A 21,100-nucleotide genomic window follows, 5' to 3' on the forward strand; every position below is an offset into this window, starting at 1 on the left:
CGATCCTAGGCCCCTCCTGCCTCCACAGAAGCGTTTACACGCCGGTCATGCGCGGAAGCGCCTACCTCCTCAATTGACGCGGCCGGTGCCCCCGGGGTCCCGACGCCGATCGGAGCAGCGCCGCTGCTTCTCCTCAGACACTTTTCACTCCGGCCTCACAGGAAGGATGTGCACACACGGCGCCCTCGCTCCTCAGGTCACAACAGGCTTCACGGTTCCCCGACCTCACCAGGGCACGTCAAGGGGTCCACAGCTGTTTCGTCACACTGGTAGGTGCAGCGCTGGGCAGGGGATGTGGGAATGATCTTCAGACAGAGTATCCTGTCAGCTTCCACTGGGGTGCAGGTTGAGAAGAGTCTCCCTTCACACTCAGATGGCTGTTCTTCTCAGCAATTGTTGTATTGGGAGGGATTGGTCAGAGGCTGAAGGGGGAACAACCCTCTGAAGAAACTGTCAGCCTCAGAGACAAACTAGCTGCTCTCAGTGTGTCCACCTCCTCTCACCACTGCCTCACTCCTCCACTCTTGGGTCAGCACAAAATGGCTGCTGGTCACTGGCCTTATATAGGGCGGCCTGAGACCTGCAGAAGTCTCTAGTCAATTCTAGAAAGTTCCCTAATGTTATCCTATGGACCTGTCCTCCAGTAGTGTCCGTTATGGCAGTTGGTGGACACCATCTTAGGTTTCTGGAGATCCCTAGATTTTCAAGGGGGCTGACTAGGCCTCACAGGTTATGAGGGAAAAATGGCGTCATCGCCAAGGAACACCTAGCCCCCTGACAGCATTAAAAAATTCCTGATGGACATATGTAAAAATGAAAATAGAAACTCTGGGAGGCTAAGGGGGACAAAAATAAATCATGATGGTTAGAGTCTTCCCAGAAGCAGACAGGTCTAATACTGCCGCTCCCCCCCCCAATCAGACTTCAAAGGAAGCCGCTCCCGCCCCCCCTCCGCACAATGCCAGAACATCCTCTGCTTTGCTTTTTTTGCCTTTCGTCGCCTCTCACAACTGCCCCTCCCCACCACGGAGAGTTTCACGGCTGTGACTTTCCCTTTCACACGGCCATGTCTCTTTCACGGCCGCGCGGCATGTTCCCTTCTCTGCTCGTAGCCCCTCTCTCTAGGGATTCTGATACGCTTTGCAGCCCCCTTCTGTCCCATATGATCATCATTTCAGCACCCTTCTGCGCCCTGCTCTCTCCCCGCCACTGCTTCCGTGCCACGTTTTCTGCCACTGTGCTCCTCCTGAGCACCTAGAGCCATACATATCTCTCGCTCCCCCCTTCCTAGACCGTTTTCATGGCAGCTGCTGTGTGGACTCGCTGCTGGCATGCCAAAGCCAAGCCGGTGTCTACCTATTTGCACCTCACCCGTGCCCTGTGCCTGAACCTCTGGTCCACCAGCACCATCCAGCTAACTCACACTGCAAACATTAGAACCCTCCTATCAACATCTCTCTCTCCTAGCCGTTGCTACCTACGCAACACATGCTCCCTCTCTATTTCTGCCATACAAGTCTTGGAGCTCCATCATGACCTCCCACCAGACCTCCTGTTCCTCACAGAAACCTATTTAACCCCACTTCTGCTCCTGATATTACCACGCCCACCCAGCTCAGATACAAAATCATTAGGCAAGACAGAGGCAAGAATAAATCTACATGTGTAAATGTACCATTGTAAATAGTATTACTGCCAGTGGAGCACGACATGATTAGTTATGGATCAACATTTCCGATTTTTAATAACCCCTTACATGTCTGGATTTCTGTGGCGATAGTAATTATTTAATCACTCGCACTAACATTTGCTCTGCTTTGCTTTTCCTGCCTTTCGTCGCCTCTCACAACTGCCCCTCCCCCTCCCCCACCACAGAGCGTTTCACGGCCGTCACTTTCACTTTCACACAGACGTGTCTCTTTCACGGCCGCGCGGCATGTTTGTTATGGTAAATGCCACTTCTCCTAAAAGAAGCCACACTTCTTTTGAATCTACGCTCGTGGATTAGAGGTCCCTAGTGACACTTTTTCCCTTGCCCTGCTGAACGCCCCCACACTCCAGCAGTGGCTCCGGTCCTGACCGGTTCCGTGAAGGCGGCAGGGCTTGAACCCGCACAACCCTCAAATCATGCAAACACACAGCCCTTGTGGGCAGCCAGCCGTCTGCAGCACCATCCACGGCCGTGATGAACCACAGACAGGCAAGAACTGTAAATGTTTACAGTGAGTCCCATGTTTTCCTTGTACACTGGTTACAGTGAGATGTGTGCTCTTGGGGGGCGTGTGTGACCCATGGTTGCATGTGACGTAGCTCCCATGCTAGCGCCTTGCAGGCTGACGTCCTGGCACTTGCAGGGGGCACTGGGTGAATTCAGTGTGGGTCAAGAGTGCACTGCGGCTCTCAGGGTGCGCGCTGGTGTGTATCGTGATAGGGTGACAGAGGCAGGCGGGCCTTTGACGTGTACTCCTGTGACAGCTTTTCAGTACTGCTGCGCTGCACTCCGCCCCTTCATGTCTCTTCCTGACTCAGGATCGCGTGATTCTGGGCTAGTCACTTTATGCGCCAAGCTGGGGTTCTTATAGCTCGTCCCCACTCACACGTGATGAGCAAATCTGCTCTGCTTCATACCCATGCAGACAGCTCCCCCAGAAAGTAATCCCCGGCAGGAATCTTTTTTAAAGCTTCAGGTTTCCAAATCATTCCCAGGAATGACGTCAAATGCTATTGTTTTATAAAGCGCACTAAAACCCAAGGTACCAAAGCACTATTGCGAGACAGACTAATCTACAGAGTCAAACCAACCAAGAAGTAAGGGAACTGTAGTTTGAAAACCAAGTTTCCAAATGCGTTTTAAGGGAGTCTGCTTCAGAATTGTGAGTGGGCTCTGCCTTTCATCCTTCTGAAGTAGATAAAGCAAGCAGCATGCATTAGAGCCACACCTCCCTCCATTACTGATCTGATTGGTCCCAAACCAGGTTTCTTTCGCTTTGCCAACACCCGCCACAATGTTTGGAGCAGGTCTTCAAACCGCATGTACAGAAGACCCCTCTCCCATCTAGTTGTAGGTTAGTTTTGCACGCTCACTCCATGCATTCACGCCAGTTTTTTTGTGGTACATTTTTGCGACATTATCACTTAACACCACTTTACTGTCCATAAAGCTGCTGTTTGGCGTATGGCAGGACTTGCCTTACGTCAGTGGTGGGCTGTTGCGCTAATAATGCCGCATTTGCTGTGTTCTGGCGTTTTATTCTCAATAAAAGATGTCCTTTCATGAACTAACGTCGGAACGGCTGGTGCAAGACGAAGGGAAAAACCTTGGAATGAAACAGTTTTCTGGTTGCGCCTGGAGTAAATAATTATTATCTGCCAAGTTGCAGGACTCTTCAAGAAAGAAGAAAGCCCACCCTCAGCTGTTCTTTGATGTGCTGGGAAGTTTGTTGTCTGTAGTAGAGGATCACCCGTAGCGCCCAGACGGGCAGATAGCAGGCAGACAGCTGCGCCACGGGGATTACAGACCACCCCCGAGGCAGCGAGCAGCCTTGAAGGACCCTCTGCTTTTGTTTATCCTTAACCACGCCCACTTAAATCTCGAAAAAACAGCTTCTTAGCAAAATATGCAGATAATGAATGATTCCGAGGCTTACTCCCTGTTCTCTTCTCCTGTGCAGATCTAATGCTCTCTTCCACCCCACCTCCTTCTTTAACTCCCTGTTCTCTTCTCCTGTGCTGATCTGCTGCTCTCTTCCACCGCCTCCTTCTTTAACTCCCTGTTCTCTTCTCCTGTGCTCATCTGCTGCTCTCTTCCACCCCGCCTCCTTCTTTAACTCCCTGTTCTTTTCTCCCGTGCTGATCTGCTGTTCTCTTCCACCGCTTCCTTCTTTAACTCCCTGTTCTCTTCTCCTGTGCTGATCTGCTGCTCTCTTCCACCCCATCTCCTTCTTTAACTCCCTGTTCTGTTTCCCTTGCTGATCTGCTGCTCTCTTCTACCCCGCCCCCTTCTCCAATTCCCTGTTCTCTTCTCCCGTGCTGATCTGCTGTTCCCTTCCACCGCCTCCTTCTCTAACTCCCTGTTTTCTTCTCCCGTGCTGATCTGTTGTTCTCTTCCACCCACCTCTTTCTCTAACTCCCTGTTATCTTCTCCTGTGTTGATCTGCTGCTCTCCTCCACCGCCTCCTTCTTTAACTCCCTGTTCTCTTCTGCTGTGCTGATCTGCTGCTCTCCTTCACATACATACTTCTCTAACTGCACACACACATACATACAACCAGTCACACACACATACAACCACACACACACAACCACACAAACACACACAACCACACCACACACACAATCTCACACACAACCACACACACAACCACACACACCCACCCACACACAACCACACCCAACCACACACACAACCACACATACAACCACACACACACAACCACACCCACAACCACACCCACAACCACACACACACACACAACCACACACTCACACAACCACACACACAACCACACACACAACCACAAGCACACAACCACACACTCAACCACACACACACACAACCACACACACACAACCACACACACAGCCACACATACAACCACACACACAACCATACACACACACAACCACACACACAACCACACGCACAACCACACCCAACCACACACACATACAACCACACACACTGTGGAAAAGTAAATTTTGCCATGTTCTGTGTCCCTACGCCTCATCCATCATATGTTATGTGTGCATGACCAATATGCATATGTACTCCCCATGTCCGATTAATGACGCAATTACAGTTGTGTCCACCTCTAATATGCCAGTTTCCAGTCCTCGTGAATACTACGAATATTAGGCCTATGTAAAGCTACGTTGCCACGTTTCCCAGTGTGCACGTTATTCCATTATAAAATCCCCGTTCCTAGGCCTCAAAAGGGCCCGGACCACAGATTCAGCTCCTGTCTCCTGAAGTCCTCGCTAAGGAGCGATACAGCCCCCACCTGTATCCTCGACCTTCGCTCACTTCCTGCCTCGCAGTGCCCGGTGCAGCTTGGCTCTGCCTCTGAGTCTGCCAAGAGTGTGTTATAGTTCCAGTTATCAGTTCAGTCCTCCTTCTCTGCATTCCTAAGCTACTGAACTGCATCAATAGTTTCCGTCATTGTCTAGCCTATGCGGCTCCACGTTAGGAAAATACTGTATTTAATGGTCATTTAGTATTCTTCATCACGCCCTACATGTAGAATAATGCATGGTCCAGTCTTAGAATCAAGTTAGCCTTTCCCCTCATGACTTCTAGTTTATATCAACATGTTCTCTAAAACATCAGATACTAGATAGGGTTTAGGTACATGTCGCTCCGACCCTCCAGACTTTAGTCTCTGCTCCTAGCACAGAGTTCATAGCCCCCAGCTTCTCCTAGTAACACGTCATTGCCAGTTTACGCGCACCACCAGGTTAGAGGTCCCGACTCCTTAGGTAGCCCCCTCCTATGTTTCCGCCCCATTCATGACGTATTCTGTTACGTCTGCACCACATGTCTATGTATACGCCCAGTTACACCCACTTTTACTGTTATCTTTCGCGACTGCTACGCGTCACGCCTTCTGCTCCACCCACTGCTACGCCTACTGCAATGTAATGCTATGTGTTCGCGCTATGTATAAATGCTCATGTATTGTTATTAAAAGTTAGCGCGCTCATCCCAGACCCGGTCCCAGCAGCTGCTGGGTCATCCTATGCAGGTTGTCCTGATCCTGTCCTTATGCTGTATTAAACCTGCAGAAACTCCTACTACCTCGAATCTTGACTCTTATTTATTGAGCTATCTGTTATGATATATGCCTAGTCAAAAATAGGGTATTATTTATTTATTTACCACATAATGGCGCCCGAATAGGGACTTGCCCTTTCCCCACGCGTCGGTGAAGCCACGCCGACCCCCTGACCCTCTGCAGTCGTGACGGAACCATACCGTGCACTGGCAGATATTTCTGCTCCAAGTATCCCTCAGGCCCACGGAGGAGACGGAGGAGGCGGTCCAGCATCCAAACGAGACGGTGGAGGAACGCGGCGAGTCCCGACCAGAGCCCAAGCCGAGAGTCCAAGGTCCGAGGTATCCGGAGGCCCACCCGTAACTGAAGTCCGAAGTCCGTCCGTCGTCGTAGCAGTCCAGTCCAGTCCAAGGCTTTCCGTTCCGTGCTGCCCGGTGAGTACCATTGCTGGGGTAGTATCTAGACAGGACCAATCTAAATTGACTCCTGGTCCGTGGGTTGGTGGTACCCAGACTCACAAACGAAGTGTTCACCTAGGTGGATACGGGTCTTGATGCGTCCCTTTATGGGACCGGTATGTTCCGTACTGTTACAGCAGTGCATCCAGTAACTCTAGTCTGTTCAGTTCTCGAGAAAATTCTTGTATTTCTGTTCTCAGTATTCCAGGTAATATTCTGTTCGAACTGTTATTTATAATGTTCTTCATGTATTTTAATGTTGTGGTATGAGTGTGACGTGATTTTGTGTTTTCATTGTATATTGTATTGTGTCCAGATTACAGTTCAGTCATGCCTATATTTTCCAAGTTACGTCAGTTAAAAACTAGAAAGGGTTTATTAGAAGAAGCAGTTCCTGTTCCGCCGAGGGACAGTCCAGGTCATTTTATGTATCAGAAACATGGCATAAGCGCCATATTGTATCTAGATTTATGGGTAGAGTATACCAAACAGTTAGAAGAAAAGTATAGATGGCCCGTATCGGGTACATGGGATGCCGAATGTATCATGCGAGTAGAAGAAGCATTATGGAAAAAGAAAGCCAGACAGTCACAGAAAGATGCCATCGAGTTATGGCGTAAAGAAGCGCATAGAAGAACCGAAAAGGAAGTCAGAAAGTCAGAGTTAAGTAGAGAATCCCAAGAACGAGCCCAAGAAAGAGAATTAATCGAGATAGGTGAACAAGTCAAAGCCGAACAGTCAGACAGACAGAGGCATGCCCTTATTAAGGGTATGTATCCTCTTCTTGCCGAGGGCTTGCCAAAAGCGACCCCAGAGGCATCCAGTAATTTCCCGCCACCATTAGTTCCGACCAAGCTACGTCACAAACAGACCGCAGCTGATATTTTTATTTCGTCCTATTTGGACGACACAGTCCCAGAATATGCAAATCCTGTTCGCGCTCCGCCAGTCCCTGTAAATCAGGCACTTCCCGCTCTTCCAGACACCGGAGTACCTGCTACGGTACCCCCGGTCCAGCCAGCATTTCAACTTCCCGCTCCGCCACGAAGAATGTCCGTCGATGATTCTAGTTTAGGGGCCGCAGAAGGAGGTCCTCCTCAAACCCCGCCGCCACACAAGCGTTTAACGTTAGCCGAATTACACGCACAAGCGTCCCAGCGTACGCCTAGACATCAGACTGTTGCAGAAATAAGAAAATCCCTTGCCGAATGTTGCTATGATCCAGTCCCAGGCGAGGATAATATGGTTTTATATTCATTCCGCGTAAGAAAGGTGGCCGAGTATCTAGTCACCTTACCGAATATGAAAGAAGATCTAGACAGAATATATCGTTTCATCCGTACAGGGGATGATCCAGAAAGTATTGGCGAGGCCATGTCTCAAAGGAAAGCCGAGATCCAGCTCATGATATTAAAGTTTCTGATTAATTGTCTAATAAGAGAACAAGATTACCCGTCTAAAGATTCCGCCGAAATGAGAATCCTGACAAGGTGGAGTGATAATATAGCTGAGGGTAAGCACAAGACCGTCGGTGCTATGGAGAGTATGTACAAGAAAATCCGTAAAGAAATAATAAAGTTACATGAACAGCGTAAAGCAGCACAAGTAAGTGAGAAAGAAAGTACCTCTGATCCTGAAGAGGAAGACGACGAGAATCCCGCCAGAATAGCGTATGTAGGAAAATCTAGATTTCCAGATCGCCATTTACGCCTAGAACCCAAGTCTATTTTCCATCATTCAGCACCAGAACAAGGTTCTCTAGAACAAGTATTTCAAGCTACCGATCACATTCTGAAATCACGAATCGGTTACAGTGAATTAAGTACTATGCATGAACAAGAACTAGTTCGATCAGCAGTCCGATGGATTACTGATTCTACCACTTTCCCAGACGAAATAGTGGCACAAATGTTTCTGAAATTGCCCCCAGCCGAGCAGCGACTGGTGGGTATGTATATGATCCAGCACCTCATTACTCTGTATGAGGGTCAACACTCTGATCCAGGTCCGTTACATGATGTTCTGAACGAGTTACTCCAGTATAGATGGAAAGGTCTAGGTACCGATTTAATTAGTGTCATTCTAGAGCAGCGCCACAAATATAGAACGTTTCTGAACCCGCATTTTGTTCATGTCTCACCCCCAGAAAGTAAACCATTCTATATAGACAGACAGAATCCGTTACGGGAAGTCCACCCAGTTAGAGGAACGGGTGGCGAAATGCAACGAGTGTTTGTATACACTCCAATATCAAAGATGGAACTTCTTGAAATGAAGAAATTAATTCCCTGTCATGACAAAGATCCAGCGGGGTTCCATAGAGAATTAAAAGACATGCTCCGTATGGGAGAATATACTTACCCAGATATCATTAAAATGTTAAAGGTTCTGCTGCCCGCAGGGGTGTATGAAAAGCTAAAGGAAAAAGAATGGGAGGTGGGAGAGAAAAAGATCGATTGGGCAGCTCTAGAAGCTGAAGACAAGGCACGAGTACCAGGTACCGGTCTTGGAGATAAATGTAAAGAATTACCAGAATTATTGATTCAAGTTTTACCCAGATTATTGACAACGAGAAAGGAAGACTGGGATGCAATCTCAGCCTGTAAACAGAAACAAGATGAAGATATTAGTGATTTTTATTCTAGATTTGAAAAATGTTTCAGTATCAACAGTGGTCTCAAGACAAGTAGTGAGTCATACCCTCACCTTTTCGTTACTAAATTAGTCGAGAATTCAAGTCCACAAATTAAAAATCGAGTTTTGAAAGTCGAAAGCACCTGGCAAGCTAATACTCCGTCCCAGATGCTCCAGATGCTCCAGTACCACCAGAATAGAATCAGGGAAGAGCAAGAACACGAGAGAAAACGTATGAAAGACACGAAAATGAAAGTGCTAGTTGCACAATCTGTTCCTCAAGACAGTCAGAAGAGGGGTCCGAATCAAGCCAGTCATCCTGCAGCTCCCGTTAAAGGGAACTGCAATTATTGTAAACAGCCAGGTCATTTTATAAACGAGTGTGCAGTTCTGAAACATAACATAGCTACTGGTAGGACTAAAGAAAGACCACGTCCGCCTAGACAAGAACAAGTTTCACAGATTACTCAGTCACAGAATGCACAACAGACAGTTACAGCACCGCAGCCTATTGCTGCAACACAGCATGTCACATCACAGATGTACCAGTATGCACAGTCCGAGTATCCAGAGTACCAGCCATATTCATGAAACAGCCTAGAGAGGGAGGTAGGCTTGCCTCTCATCGAGATACCTGTAGATCAAGAAGGTCCCTATGTTCACAGTCAAGTATTAGGGAAAGACAGAAAGTTTTTGATCGATACAGGGGCAAGTAGGACCACAATTAGTCATGCCGAAGTTCCAGGGGCTCCGCTCTCAGGCTCAAGAAATGTTTCCCTTGGATTTTCAGGAAAGCCTATCGTTAATGAGATCTCAAAGCCAGTTACTCTAGAAGTCGGTCCATTGTCCCGTACTACTGACCTGTTACTTACTAAGTCATGTCCAGAAAATCTATTAGGCATTAAGACACTGAAAGAATTAGGTGCAGTTATTTGCTGTTCCCCAGAGGGAATACGTCTGTTCCTACGTGACTTCAAGGGCCACTATGTATTACGAGATTTTGATTCAAGATTGTCTAATGTTCCGCAGCATTTATGGGCGCAAGGTCCGACTGATGTAGGTTACATGCAAATCACACCCTATCGTGTGACTCTCAAGCCAGGTGTAGTGTTACCACGAATCAGACAGTACAGATTGCCACCTGAGGCTGTAGCAGCCTTATCCAAAATTATTGACGAGCTCATTGTTCAAGGAGTAGTTGTAGAAACTGACTCCAACATATGTAATTCTCCGATCATTCCAGTCATGAAACGTACTGATCCAAATGCACCCCCAGTATATCGATTAGTGATTGATTTACGAGAGCTTAATAAATGTATTATTCCTCAGTACCCAGTTGTCCCAGATATCTCTTCCCTGTTAACTGCTATTGATTCCGAAGCCACGTTCTTCACTGTCATAGACCTCAAGAATGCATTTTTTAGTGTTCCAATCCATCCAGACAGCCAGTTTCTTTTCGGATTTTGTTTAAATGGAAGGAGCTATATGTTCACACGAGCTCCTCAAGGTTTCACAGAAAGCCCTAGTATTTACAGTCAAGCACTCAAGAGACAACTAGACAACATTCACATGCCAACTGACACTGCCCTGCTCCAGTATGTCGATGATCTACTGATCACAGCCCGTTCTGAACGTGCATGCGAGCGAGCATCCCTTACAGTTCTGTATTTCCTAGCCGAGATGGGGCACAAGGTGTCACCTTCGAAGCTTCAATTCTGTGTCCAGCAAGTGGTATACTTAGGACACTTGCTGTCCAAGAGGGGTAGGCAGTTGACACCCGACCGTATCCAGTTAATAGCGAGTCTTCCCCAGCCCAGAACCCAGAAGGAGGTACGTGCCTTTATCGGCCTTACTTCTTATTGTAGACAATGGATTCCCCAGTATGCATTTCTAGCCAAGCCACTGATACAGTTAACGACACAGGAGGCAGCCGTATCGACTGTCCTCCCTTGGACATCTGAACACACACTTAGTTTCAACGAGTTAAAGAAAGCCCTATGCCAAGCTCCAGTTCTAGCTACACCGAACTACAGTAAGCCTTTTACACTTTTCGTTACTGAACGTGAAGGTACAGCATTATCTGTTCTTACACAAGATCAAGCAGGACAATACAAGCCCTGTGCTTATTTTTCGAGCACACTAGATCCAGTCGCCCAGGCGTTGCCTGCGTGCCTCAAGTCAGTTGCAGCCACAGCACTAGCTATCAGACAAAGTGATTCCATAGTTTTAGGACACTCCCTGACAGTACAAGTTCCACACTCCGTAGAAGTTCTTTTAAACCGAACACAAACTCAGCACTTGACGATTGCACGTTTAACAGGTTATGAATTGACACTGTTCCAGCCACACATAGAAATTAGACGCTGCAATGTTCTGAATCCTGCTACACTGTTACCATCAGTTAGTCCAAATCCTGCCACACACGATTGTGTGGAAGTAGTTAACATTACGACAAAGCCAAGACAAGACCTGACAGACATTCCGTTACCAGATCCTGACCTGACACTTTATGTGGATGGTTCATGTATGAGAACTAGTACAGGAGAACTAGTCGCCGCGTATGCAGTGACTACCGACACCGAAGTTATTGAAACACACCGTATTGACACCCTGTCCGCTCAAGCAGCAGAGCTAGTTGCTCTGACACAAGCCTGTATACACGCCAAGAACCTGAAAGTTAATGTTTACACAGATTCACGTTACGCATTCGGAGTTGTACACGACTTCGGAGTGCTCTGGCAGGAGAGAGGTTTTATGACTTCTCATGGAACCAAGATTCAGCATGGTCTCCTTATTCAAGCCCTGTTAGATGCCATACATTTACCGACATCCGTTGCTATCATGAAATGTAAAGCACATACGAAAGTTACTGACATTATTTCCCAAGGTAATGATCTAGCAGATCGCACAGCCAAGCTTACAGCACAGACTCCAGACATTCCAGTTAATCAGACACATACTCCAGATCCGACTACATGCATGACAGTTAAGGACCCTACTCAAGATGTCATAGATATCCAGTTACATGCTACTCCCGATGAAATCAAGAAATGGTCCGAACAAGGAGGGGTCCAGACAGATCAAGGATGGTTAACGAAGGGTAGAGCCATATGGTTTCTCCCCGATTCTATGGTTCAAGTCATTATCAATACCGCACATAGTCCAGCACATTTAGGAGAAAAAGCTATGTTAGACAGTATCCAGAACATTTGGTTCAACAAGCATTTACGAGCTGCAGCCAAGCAGAAAGTCCGTACCTGTATGATATGTTGTCAGTTTAATCCAGGTAAAAGTGTCCCGGTGGAACAAGGTGGTTTCCAGCCCCCTGACCACCCTTTTGAGGTCCTCCAGATGGATTATATTCAGATGGAGCGATGTCGAGGTTTCAAGTATGTCCTTGTAGTTGTATGCGCTTTGTCCAGGTGGACAGAAGCATATCCAGTCCCAGATTACACAGCCGCGACCACTGCCAAGCAGTTGGTTCGTGAATTTTTCCCTAGGTATGGACTCCCTAGAGTCGTATATTCTGATAACGGTCAGCCATTCTCATCTGAACTCATGAAGCACGTTTCCCTTTTGTTAGGGTACCAGTGGAAGTTTCATTGTGTACGCCATCCTGAAGCAGCCGGTCTCGTAGAGAGACATAATCAGACCCTGAAAATCCGCATTGCCAAAGTTTGCAAAGAAAAAGGTGTGGACTGGCTAGTAGCTCTGCCAGTCGCTTTGTTTTATATGCGCATGGTCGCACATTCTAGATCAGGTCTGTCCCCGTATGAGGTCGTATTCGGCCGTCCCCCTAACATGTGGGGTACTCCTAGACCCCGAAGTATTACCGATGTTTCATGTAATATGCTGACAGATTACCTAGCTTCCTTGATGTCTGCCCTCAACTCATGTCGTTCACAGGTTGCCGCCGCATTTCCAGACAATACCGAGGTGGCACCGCATGAAATCGTTCCAGGTTCGCTGGTGATGATCCGAAATTTTGACAGATCAAGTCCGCTGGAACCTCGTTGGAAGGAGCCACGTCAGGTCCTCTTGACCACCCGTACTGCCGTCAAGCTGGAAGGCAGGAAGGGGTGGGTCCACCTTTCTCATGTAAAACTTTTCAATGGATTGAAACCCGTTTCTAAAAACATTTCCAAGGATTCCCAGGATTTTAAAGACTGCCAAACTATTGCTCTCAAGGACTGTCCCGCAAAAGACATTGCTACAACCCCTTCCCTGTTAGAGAAAACTCCGCAGCAGGAGTATAAGTTAAAGCTCCGGTCTAGTAAAATAAGTCAGTCAGTTTGATTGTATAAGTCCTCCCCTAGGTGAAACGGTTAGACTGTTTCTGACATGTATAAAATAGACCCCCATAGTGAGAGAGTTAGTCAAAACTCAATTCAATGTATCGTTTTTCTAAGTTTCATATTATTCATCAGCATAATGATTTCCTGCACCAGCTATGCGTTCTATCTGTATTTTCCAGTTTCTCATGTAAATAAGTCTGCTAATGCTACAGTAGAGCACACGTTTAGTGATCTGCCTCCTCACGAATATTCATACCGCCTCGCTATGCGTAATAATTCATTTATCCGTATGTTACATTATTCACACCAGACCAGCAATGCCACTAATTGTTGGGTGTGTGGTCGACTCCCCCCTTTCCAGACACCGAAGGGAGTTCTGCCACTCTTTCCTTATCCATTCTCACATAATGGTTCGTGTGGAGCATGGTCCACGTTAACGTCATCCTCAACAGATATGTCTTTTCTTAACAGTACATGTTTCCCAGACAAGCAAGGTTTCCCCCACAGAACAGGTTTAGATCTAGAAAATGAAGTTTATAATCTAGGTAATTATTCGTCGAATTTCATGGTCCTGAATGTTCAGTCTGATACTACTCCAGACTCACCTGCTATTTCAGTACTACCAGTCAAAGGCGAATTATGTGTCCGAAATAAGGGTTCTGTACAAGTAGGCCATAGTGAATGTACTACTGTTATCCAGTATAGTGACAGTGGGAAATCTATTTTTAAAGCCTCACGTCATTCTTATTTTGTTTGTGGTCAAACTGCATATGTTCGTCTGCCCCTCGATTGGGAGGGAACCTGTTACATTGCCTTCCTACTGCCACCTGTTTTTCTAGCCCCACCTGACTACCATAGGAATTCCTTCCTAGTACACACTAGACACAAGAGAAATCTCCCGATTGTCGATTATACTGAAACCGCCGCAGAGCAATTTATTGATATTGATAAAGGTGTTTTCCCTTATTTAGGTACAATTGTAAACAGTAAGCTAATCCGTAGGTTAACAAGAACCCTTGAAGCTGTAGTAGATGAGACTGCCTCCGCTCTAGGTAACCTAACCGAAGAGCAATCCTTTATGAGAATTGTCGTTTTACAGAATCGTCTCGTCCTTGACGTCATACTGGCCGATAGGGGCGGGGCCTGTAGAGTCCTCGGATCTAGTTGTTGCATTTTCATTCCAAATAACGCGCCGTCTGTTTATTCAGCTATAACCAGACTCCATAAAATTGCCCATCTGTTACATCAAAATCCAGGCACCTGGACATGGTCCGGTTGGTTCTGGAATATAATTTCCGCATGGGGATGGAAAGTCCTGTCCTTTCTGAGTATTGCAGTAGCAATCATATTTAGCTGCTGCCTCTGTATACAATGTGGCCCTGCGATTTGCGGCATTTGTGCTACCTCTTGTATTCCTAGTCCTAAGCCCTGTTCTAAATCCCGTTCCAAGACAATTCGAGACGAGCAAATGGTACTGTATGAAATGATAGATGGTATCATGAATATTGATGTTTCCTGATGGAAACGTAGTGACAAGGAGGGAATGTGGAAAAGTAAATTTTGCCATGTTCTGTGTCCCTACGCCTCATCCATCATATGTTATGTGTGCATGACCAATATGCATATGTACTCCCCATGTCCGATTAATGACGCAATTACAGTTGTGTCCACCTCTAATATGCCAGTTTCCAGTCCTCGTGAATACTACGAATATTAGGCCTATGTAAAGCTACGTTGCCACGTTTCCCAGTGTGCACGTTATTCCATTATAAAATCCCCGTTCCTAGGCCTCAAAAGGGCCCGGACCACAGATTCAGCTCCTGTCTCCTGAAGTCCTCGCTAAGGAGCGATACAGCCCCCACCTGTATCCTCGACCTTCGCTCACTTCCTGCCTCGCAGTGCCCGGTGCAGCTTGGCTCTGCCTCTGAGTCTGCCAAGAGTGTGTTATAGTTCCAGTTATCAGTTCAGTCCTCCTTCTCTGCATTCCTAAGCTACTGAACTGCATCAATAGTTTCCGTCATTGTCTAGCCTATGCGGCTCCACGTTAGAAAAATACTGTATTTAATGGTCATTTAGTATTCTTCATCACGCCCTACATGTAGAATAATGCATGGTCCAGTCTTAGAATCAAGTTAGCCTTTCCCCTCATGACTTCTAGTTTATATCAACATGTTCTCTAAAACATCAGATACTAGATAGGGTTTAGGTACATGTCGCTCCGACCCTCCAGACTTTAGTCTCTGCTCCTAGCACAGAGTTCATAGCCCCCAGCTTCTCCTAGTAACACGTCATTGCCAGTTTACGCGCACCACCAGGTTAGAGGTCCCGACTCCTTAGGTAGCCCCCTCCTATGTTTCCGCCCCATTCATGACATATTCTGTTACGTCTGCACCACATGTCTATGTATACGCCCAGTTACACCCACTTTTACTGTTATCTTTCGCGACTGCTACGCGTCACGCCTTCTGCTCCACCCACTGCTACGCCTACTGCAATGTAATGCTATGTGTTCGCGCTATGTATAAATGCTCATGTATTGTTATTAAAAGTTAGCGCGCTCATCCCAGACCCGGTCCCAGCAGCTGCTGGGTCATCCTATGCAGGTTGTCCTGATCCTGTCCTTATGCTGTATTAAACCTGCAGAAACTCCTACTACCTCGAATCTTGACTCTTATTTATTGAGCTATCTGTTATGATATATGCCTAGTCAAAAATAGGGTATTATTTATTTATTTACCACAACACAACCACACACACACACAACCACACACACACACACAAACGCACACAACCACACACATCTATCTATCTATCGCCCTCACTCTATCTATCTATCGCCCTCACTCTATCTATTGCCCTCAATCTACCTATCTATCGCTGATAGATCTGAGGGTCTCTAGTTGGCAATGGTATTCACCTTTGTCCAAATAGGGACCCTTACTTCTAAGTCATGATAAGGGGATTACACTTCTTAATAACCCCTGCTCACCCCCTTGGTAGCTTGGCACGAGCAGAGAGGCTTATCTCAGAGGCAGTGTGATTATACACAGTAATACAGTGAAAACACTACAGATGGACACAACACAGGTTTTATAAAAAAAAGTATTCTTTATATAGACTTAGCACAAGACCACAAACGACAAAAAAAACACAATACTACACTTAAGGTTACTTAAAAGATGATTAAAGTCTCTTAGTTCAAGTTGATGGTAGATGCGACAAAGTTCTCAACAAAGTACCTAGATGCGTAACGCAAAGTATGCAAAAGGGCTCGCAGAGGGGGAGATGCGTCGGTTCCGTGACCCGGGGGAACGGTTGCGTCCTTCCTCAATGCTTGCGCAGAGTAGGGGACTCTTCGTGAGCCTTACCGGTGCGGAGGTGATGCGTAAATTCTCGGGCTGCGGGCCCGTTGCGGTGCGCAAGATGGCGCCTTGATGCGATGATCCAGTTGAGATGTGAGAAGATAGCACCCTTGATGCGGCGATGCGATGATGCCCTGGCAGCCTTGCGACGACTCTGTACTTTGGAGCCGCGACAGGCCCTGCGACATGCTTCTCCGGTGATGCAATGGCGACTCTCTCGAGGGCGTCGCGCTTCTCCAGTGATGCGACAGCAGGCAGCTTCGAAGAACACACGGTTCCAGGGAGATGCGGTGAAGGCTCGTTTCTCCGGCGTTGCGATGATTTCAGCGGCGGCGGCGACACGCTTCTTCTCGATGCATCGCGCTTCCAGCTCCCAGCGGCACGCAAGTGACTGGAGTCAGAATTCCCAGCAAGGAAATTCAGGAGGGAGCTGGAGGTGAAGTCTTTTGGCCCTGAGACTTCAGCAGGAGGCAAGCACAGTTCAAGCCCTTGGAGAATATTCTGTAGATAAATGAAACTCCTTAAATGTTCATTCTCCTTTCCCTTGACAATGAAGCAACCACTGCAGGCCAACCCAGCAAACAGTGAAGAACTAAGCTAGTCCCAAAAGTACAACTCTTGACTAAGCCCTTACGTGTATTACCCTCATAACTCAAAATGCCGACTTCGTGGAAGAGTATACATTATTAAACAATATTACATATGTAGTAAAAACGAGATAACACAAAATTTAAAAAACAATCTGTTGTGTTAAAAAATAAACAGTTTATTACAAATCAGTAAAATGATGTTATGAAACATCAATACAGTGCCATCTATTAGAATCTACATTTCTGTCTTTGTTGGAAAAAGTGCTGATGTATGTTAACCTCTTCGAGGCTCATGACGAGCTCAGCTCGTCATGAGGCACACTGGAGCTGTGCTCATGACAAGGTGAGCTCGTCATGAACAATGGGCTTCAAAGCTTCTCAGCACAGGAGGGGAAAAGCCATAGCAGCCAAGTGGTTAAAAACAATAAAGGTTCATAAAATTCACAGTTATCACAGTTGTCAGTTATCACAGTTGTCGACGCAGCGTTTCGGTGTATTGCTATATCACCTTCATCAGGACAAACAATTCTGCGAAAAATAATAATTGTCACTCTCGTATTAATTAGAGGTGGTCATATCGTTGTATCTCAAGTGATGGAGATTCTGGTCTGTTACATCAGGTGCGAGATTCCTTTCTGAAGATTGCAGGAACTCAGTAGTGAGGATATGGTCGGAGGGGGGCCACCGTGTTTTAAAAAAAAAATGTCACCTTAGGGTAGGGTTATGGGACCATCACTGCAGCATGACTGGATTCTTTTAATTTTCTACCAGCGCTGAATTTCCATCAACAGTGTCCTTTTATCAATTTGACCTTGTTGTTTTGAATCGGCCTCCCGGCACCCTTCACGGCTCCTCGCGTTCTTAGTCCAAAAGCTGTTGCAAACAGCACACTGGCAGAGGGGCAGTCCAAACTCCTGCAGCTTCCTTGGTTCTTCTCCTTGGCAGAAAGGTTTCTTGTTCCAGAAGTGATCTCATTTCTTGGGAGCAGGGTCCCAATATTTATACCCCAAAATCCTTTGTTCTCTGAAGGCAGAGAGGTCTCTGCCTAGTTCAAACCAGCTCCTGAGCACTGTGTTTACATGACTCTCTTTTTCCTTTCACTGTGCAGGGCAGAGACATCAGCCGCCCCACAGGAGGTGGAGCCAGCACCGGGGAGGGAAGATACAGCTCTGGAGCACACTGTTGAAATGATTCCTCCTCTTCTTTCACAGTGCAGGGCAGAGACATCAGACAAGCCACAGGGGGTGGAACCAGCATTGTAGAGGGAAGGCCCAGCCCTATTCAGTTCCCAGGGGCACTCCTCCCTCCCATCTAGATGCTGATCTCTCTATTCACCACTGGGCTGCCCCAGCCTGTCTCCAGGAATTCCCCAGCCCTGTCACACACAAACCCAGACAAGTAATACACAACTCAGCAGAGGCAGGCTCAAATGGTTAAGCAAGCAAATACCTACTTTCTAAAAGTGGAATTTGTCAACACAGGATATTAAAATAAACTTTACTAAAATATGTATTTTATTATTCTGAGTTCAGGCATACTACATTCAAATTCCTACCATGTTCCCTGAGTCAGTTAGGATTATAAGAATGTAATAATCTAACTGCCCATTCTGGCCTATGAGAACAGGTAGCCTTCAATAGGGAAAAACGAAAATGGCTGTAATTCACTATTAGGACATGCTACACACATCAGAGCATGTCCTACCGTATACTTACAATGTACCCTGCCCGGGGCCTACCATAGGGGTGTCTAATATGAAGCAAAGGGAAGGTTTAGGGACTGGCAAGTGGGTGCACTTGGCCAAGTCGACATGGTAGTCACATACTACACACAGGCCTTGCAATGGCAGGCCTGAGACACACTTTACACGCTGCTTCTGTGGGTGGCACAACCAGTGCTGCAAGCCCGCCAGCAGCAATTGATCTACAAGCCCTGCGCACATGGTGCACTGTACTAGGGGCTGACAGTAAATCAAATAACCCAATCATGGAATAACCAATTAGTACATCAATTTAACATAGGGAGCACTTGCACTGTGGCACTGATTAGCAGTGGCATAGTGCCCAAAGCATATATCCAGCAAAAACATATCAAAACAGAGGAGGCAATCCATCAAAAATGGAAGGGAGACTCACGCCAATGATGTCAGGTCTAACAATCACCCTCACTCCATATATCTATCGCCCTCACTCTATCTATCTATCTATTGCCCTCACTCTATCTATCTATCTATCTATCTATCTATCTATCTATCTATCTATCTATCTATCTATCTATCTATCTATCTATCTATCTATCTATCGCCCTCACTCTATCTATCTATCGCCCTCACTCTATCTATCACACAAACTCACACACAACCCCACACACACCACCACACACACAACCACACAACCACAAACACACACCCCCAACCACAGACAAACAACCACACACACAACCACATACAACCACACACACAACCACACACATAACCACACACAACCACACACACACAACCACACACACACAACCACACACACAACCACACACACACAACCACACACACAACCACAAACACAACACACACACAGCCAGATAGAACCGCACAAACACACAACCACACACACCCACACACAACCACAACCACACACACAGCCACACATACAGCCACACATACAACCACACATACAACCACACACACACACAACCATACACACACACAACCACACCCAACCACACACAACCACACCCAACCACACACCCAACCACACACCCAACCACACACACAACCACACACACAACCACACACACAACCACACACAACCACACACACACAACCACACACATCTATCTATCACCCTCACTCTATCTATCTATCGCCCTCACTCTATCTATCTGTCGCCCTCACTCTATCTATCTATCTATCTATCGCCCTCACTCTATCTATCTATCACCCTCACTCGATCTATCTATCTGTTGCCCTCCCTCTATCTATCTATCGCCCTCACTCTCTATCTATCTATCTATCTATCTATCTATCTATCGGCCTCACTCTATCTATCTATCTGTTGTATAGCGTTTTAGGACCCTAGTGTAATTTTCCCGATTCATGCCCTTATATAGGTATAAAATACCGTATCCTTATATAGCATAGAAATCATAACCATATTACGACACAACTCAAGTAGTCCTAATACGGCTTGGCTACTTCCACTAGTTCCAAAAATCTACAACGATTTCTTGGAAAACCCGCCTTCAGCAGTCAGGGACTTCCCCCTGCATGAACATTGATTTATCCAAGAACTCATGGAGTTTTCAGAGCGTTAAGTCTCTAATTACGTTATTATGTCCAATCTTACGTCAAACCCGGCACTTTCAAGGTATAAATATGCCCACTCTTGTCCAAACAAGCGCACAGTGGTTTGGAGCAGTTCGACTATCTACTTGCTCGACGCGCCCTTCTGCAGCAAGTGCCGAAGGAAGTTGACCCTCCAGCTGACGCACTGAGAGACGCTGTACTTTCTCCTGCCGAGAAATCCAGCTCCAGTGTTTCCAGGGTACCCTTGTGCGTTGCTGGGAAATCGAGTCCTGAGAGCAGTGGTAGAAGTGGGCGGGGACGGAAGGGCACGGCGTGCCCCTACTTCTAAAAATGATTTCAGTCTGTTCCCCTACTTCTTACTTTAAAAAAAGCATCCCAGGACGGCAAGAATAGTCCGACTTAAAACCATTAACTTTTTTCTATAAATTCCAGGGGCTGCTCGCACTTCTCTGTGAAATTCAGAGGCTGCAGCAGCCCCCACCTCCCCCCTCCCTGTGAGCTCACAAAGATCGAGGGCAGGCCCATTGTCATTCCGATTGAGGCTGATTACCCCCTTTCAAATGACAATGCACCCGCCCTCTGCCTTTAGCATATCAAGTGCCAGTGAGATCTGAGTTGGTGATTACAGAGGAGCTTTCCCCAGACAGAGTACTGTGGGGAACTTGACACCTTATGTAATTTGTTAATGT

The sequence above is a fragment of the Lissotriton helveticus genome, chromosome 10, assembly GCF_964261635.1.
Source record: "Lissotriton helveticus chromosome 10, aLisHel1.1, whole genome shotgun sequence".
In the NCBI taxonomy this organism is placed as follows: Eukaryota; Metazoa; Chordata; class Amphibia; order Caudata; family Salamandridae; genus Lissotriton; species Lissotriton helveticus.